Genomic DNA, 5,399 nt, shown 5'->3' with positions numbered 1-5,399 from the left:
ATCCCACTTAAGCAGGTTTTGCTTCCTCAGTTGCACCCATCAGCATGATGCTGGTGGAGGCGAATGTGAGATGGAAACATGACAACTGGATGTGCTTCTAGGACCTGTTCTCCAAAACATCATTGTAATAATTTGTGTTGCCAGGTTTTCGGGCAGCACTGAAAAATAAGCAGGCTCACAAAGCAGAGCTAGAAAGAAACATCACCCCCACCATTCACAAAGCCCCTCTTGATGTGCGTAAGAAACTCCCATCAGCTAAATTTGGATCCCATTCTTCACTCAGAAATATCTTGTTTTTTCTTACGTAAAAATATATGTTACAGCTGCATTCACTGGTGCAAAATGTGTAAACCACCTTCAGACCATTTCTGGCTCTTCATCATGAGTCATTAGCTTACCTGGAATTGATTCCTATTGAACAAGAGAAGGACTTGAGAAGTACTAGGTAGAAAAGATGTCCAGCTTTAGTGCAGAAAATGGTAAATGTTGGTAGTAGTTGCCTATCCTTAATGTAACAAAAATTATGTGTCTTCAACTTTCCATTGGACTTCCTTGTATATTTTTATACCAGAGCAAAAACTCCCCTATTAGGCAGTGTCTGTTCCTCATGAAAGCACTTACAAACCATAATCAAGTTACTCCTTAGCCTTTGCTTTGATATACTAAATCTAAATAGACTTACCCTGTAGAGTCATTCCATTTTACTGCCAATTTTTTTTTATTCATATTCTTGTGGTTCTTCTCTGAATTACCTCCAATTTACCAACATCCCTCCTGAGCTGCTGATATCAGGACTGACATTATTCCAATACTTTTATTGATGTCAGGGTCAACCCGCTACAATGTCAAATGCAGAAGTAACAGAAGCCCTTTACTGCCCTTTGATGGACAGCCTCTCTGCACACTGAAAAAGATTGCACTGGCCTTCTTGGCAACATGATTTCAGAGGGCTCTGGGGCTTAGCTGGGGGTCTATCAGGACCAACAATCCATTCTTCAGTCTCAGCTTCCCAAAGAGGAATTCTTATGTGAAGTAAGGCCTGAGGTACTTGTTCTTAAATAGGTCCTTTATGTTGGGTGACATGGAAACACCTGGTATTTCTTTTGCACCTGCTCCTCAAGCAATGCCAAAAAGGCATTGACCACTTCTGCCCACTAATGAATTCTGTTTCCTTGAAAAGTACTATTAGCAAAGACAGTGCTTCCTTCTGTACTGCTGGAATCATCGTTAATTAACACAGGGCTGGTAAGCAGTGCCTGCAGAACCCACTCTCTGAGCCCTACTTTATGTTAGGGTGTTGGATCCCATGCTAGCCAGCTTTAAAACAAGTTGGCTGTCATGGAGAGTTCATCATGTTCTGATTTCCATCAGAATCTCTCATAGTATTCTATGGCAAATGCATCCAAAGTCAAAATATAAGATATTACCACAATTCCTTTTATCCACCAAATTTGTAGTCTTATAAAAATAGCACATTAATTTGATAAGATCTTTCTTCCATTATTCTGGGTTGATTGCCATTAATTAAATTGCACTGTTTTAATACTTTATTAATTGACTTTCCTATCAGCAATTCCATCACTATGCCTGGAATAGACGTCAAACTGACAGGCCTATAATTACCTGGTTGCCCTATTTTGTCTACAGAAGTATTGGCAAAATATTAACTTTCTTCCGGTTCTTCCTCAGATGACTGGTTTTAGTCAGTGTGTGCATCTCTCTCAATTGTAGCTTTTTGAAGATCTAATGAATTTTTTCTGAGTTGCTGTAAATTATTATTCACATTTTTGTTGGCTTAAATTTTCTCCTCCAGGCTGGCTGATACAGCTCTAAATTGTTTTGAGCTTTGTAGAACGGGATCTTTCAGGGTGATGATATAAATTTTACTGGTTAGTACTTTATCCTGCTCACGTGTATAACATAGAATGCGTTTTAAAAGCACAGAAAACAAAGTCATTGCAACAAATTCATTATGACTTCCACCTAAACAAACTCTAAATTTGTGATTAATACTTCCCTGTCAGGATGAGGTCTAATGCAGAAGTTTCCCATGCCAGATACAGCTCTCTTTGAGTCAGGAAGTTGTTTTGTGTATTTTTTCTTGAAAATCCAAGAATGCCTTAGTACTTGCATCATGAGACATCCCTTTGCTCCCCCTTCAGATTTATCTTGCCAAGACTGAAAGTGCCATATATAGTGAAAGGCTTTTAAAAGGCTAATGGTGAAGGTCACCCTACACCCAGAGGTAGGGCTGGTTAGATGAGCCAGTTCTGTGTTGTTTGGAACAAAGCCTTGCTTCATGCTACACTTTCAGCGTAACCATGCTGCTGGCACTGAAGACTGAAGTCTGTGAGAGCACTAAAATCAGAGAGTTTTCCTTGAGTGCTGGCCTGGGTATCATCAGAACATTAGCCAGAAAGATTGACTGTCATGATTCTGTCAGTTCTGTGCTGCTGCTGCCCAGGTGTGTCACAGTCTTGAAACGATAAGCATCAGATCTGCCCCTAGCTGGAGAGGGGAAAAAAAAAATCATGTAATTGTCCTTCTGGCTGAATGTAGCAGAGGTCTCTTTCAGGTCCCATGGAGCATGAACAGTAGTAGCTCTGCAGGCACCAGCCTGTGTCTCTTTGTTTGCAAAGTGCTTCCTGTTTGGATTTCCATGAGCATTTTTTTACCCTCCATTTACTTAAGTGATGACATTGACCAGACAAAAAGATGTATGATCTTACTTAAAATGAGCTTTTCTTCTCTACAAGCATAGGAGTTTTGTAGGTACACTGAAACCATAAAATGGCCTTACAAAGTCAGAACAGTGGTCCATCTCACACAGTGTCTTCTCTCATACACAGGGTAACTGTGAATGTCCATGGCAGAGGACAAGAACAGAGCAAGCACATAATGGAACAGCCTCGGAGTGGTGTCTCCAACTCCTCTCCCAGTGATTTTTAGCCCATTTGCTTGCTGAACCAGTAGCAGTTCTGTTCCATTTGATAGCAATCAATGGATTTCTCTACACCAAATCCTTCCAATTTGCTTTTGATCCCTCATGTGCTCTTATCAACTGCAGCATCCTGTGGCCAGGCATTCCATAACTTAATTGTATATATGCTGAAGTAACTCTTTGTTTGAACTTGTGTCATTCAAACCTCCTAATTTCATTTGATACCTCCTTGCTACTGTGTTAGAAGAAGCAGCAAACACTAATTCTGCACTTACTTTCTCCCTGTCGTTCATGATTTTATAGGCTCTGTATTATATCCCATCACTTTCCTCAGCTGAAAAACCTCAGTCTATTTAATAATTCCTTTTATAAAAGATCTCATTTCACTGTTCCTTTTCTGCTTCTGCTACACCCTTTGGAATGGGAAACTGGAAACCTACTCAATATTCAGGATACACTAACTGTATAGATTTATAGTGGCATACCATTTGTTCTGTATTTCTTTAAAATAGTTGTTTATACTGACTTGCATTTCTGATCACTACTAATTGCTATGCTGAATGTGACAGTTTGTGCCTATGTCTGTATTAATGACTCCAATATTTCTGTATCCCCTCCATGATCAGAGCCCATTGTTGGGTCATGCAGTTCAGGTTATTTTCACTCTTGTGAACTGTTTTGCATTTATCAGTGTTGGATTTCCACTGCCATTTTATTACCCAGTCACTCTGTATCATAAAGCCCCTGTGTAGCTCCTCAGAGTCAATCTTCCTTTTTGTCACCCCACATGAGTAAACATTGCAGGTACATTATTTACTCCCATTTCCTGATCACTTTGAATACTGCCTACAGGACAATATATGTATTAGGTGTTGGGTACAGGGAGCAGCTGACACCACAGAGCAATGCCAGAGCCCACCTCCAAGGGGATGCAGTCTATGAAAAAAAGGCCAGACTAGGAAAAGTGAGCTCAGCCTTCCTGCAAACTTTTTGGACAGTCAGAGTAGCCTTGTCTTCATTTCTTCTTGAAAATGAAGTATGTACCTGAAGAACCTAAGAACCTAAATCAGAGTCACCTTGGGCTCTGCCAGTAGCCAGCAATGGTGCTCCTTAGGGATGACTTAAATACTAAAGCTAAAAGGAAGTTTTCTGTCTCTGCATCAACAATAGGTGAAAATTCTTTGTTATTAAGCACCTGTTTTGAGTATCTCCAATGAGATGGGATAATTCCAGACTTCAGTTTGCAGGCTTTTTTTGGTGAATTGTAGACTGTGCTGTTTTGCAAACAGAGAGTAAGCAGAGTTATATAGTATCACCTAGGCTGGAACACTGGCTATTTGAAGCATGTTATAGCTGATCTATAATTCACATGCTTATTTTGACAGGCTGGCTCTTGTTAGTTTTCAATGGGTGTGGGAGGAAATAGCAGTGCATAAAACTTGCACATTACTAATACTATTGCCATATAAAACAAATATTTGAATAGGAAGTTTCAGAAATGATTCAGTGCTCTAACTACAGAATATCCTACAGGAATTTTTTATAGTAACAGAATTAATGAAAAGCAAATCCTATTTTTCCACCATGGGCATAGGGTGGTCCCAATGCAGCAGAGCCAATGTGATACTCCCATCTCAGGGATAGAAAAAGCAGCCTCTACAGATTGCTGGCCCCCTGGGTGACTGAAGCTTGCTTTGAAAGGACTCCTTGAGCTGAGAGGTTGCTATATGCTTTTTAAGTGTCTGTACCAGATCGTGTGTGGGTGCAGCAGACAGGGGCTAAAAGCCCTGAGCTGCAATACAGAAGCAATTGAAAGACACTCTGTTGTTGCTGCTCTACCAACTGCAAAGGAAAACTCTCTTCCCACCCCTGCAGACTATTCTAACCACATCCTTTGAAGGTACTGAAGTTATTTCACTCACTTAGCCCACAGTTTTCTCAACATTAAGTCATAACTTGAAAGCTATGGGGCGAGGAGATAATTGTTACGTCAGTAACAACATTTCATTCAGACACTGTCATAAGTAAAGGATTTCTAGGTGCTGAAAATGTCATATGATCACCAAACAAAGAAGCCAAAATATAACTTTAAAAATAACCACCTTTGCACCATGGATTTGTAGTTCACTGAGAACAATTTGCACATAGCTTAGTCTCAGATCTCTTTCCTATCTGCAGTATGGCTGTTCATCTGTAGTTAGAAACAGCCTGCAAAGTTTGACACAGATGCTGTGTCTTCTCATGTTTTGTGCTGACTTTATCACAAAATAACTTGGAGCTTTCTCAGTTTGTGTCTCAGATCTCTATTGGAAAATGAGGGAGAAGCACTTTGTTAACTCCTGGAAAACTGTGGTGGTTTTAGATGCAACAGCAAAAAGGGGACACATGAATTTCTGAAGCTGAAACAAATTTGATGCATTCCTGGTACCACTTTGGCAACCTTTACTATGTGCAGTGA

This window comes from Pseudopodoces humilis, chromosome 3, assembly GCF_049639895.1.
Source record: "Pseudopodoces humilis isolate 2021_Gansu_Grassland_sample_001 chromosome 3, ASM4963989v1, whole genome shotgun sequence".
Classification (NCBI taxonomy): Eukaryota; Metazoa; Chordata; class Aves; order Passeriformes; family Paridae; genus Pseudopodoces; species Pseudopodoces humilis.
This window is presented reverse-complemented; position numbering follows the sequence as displayed.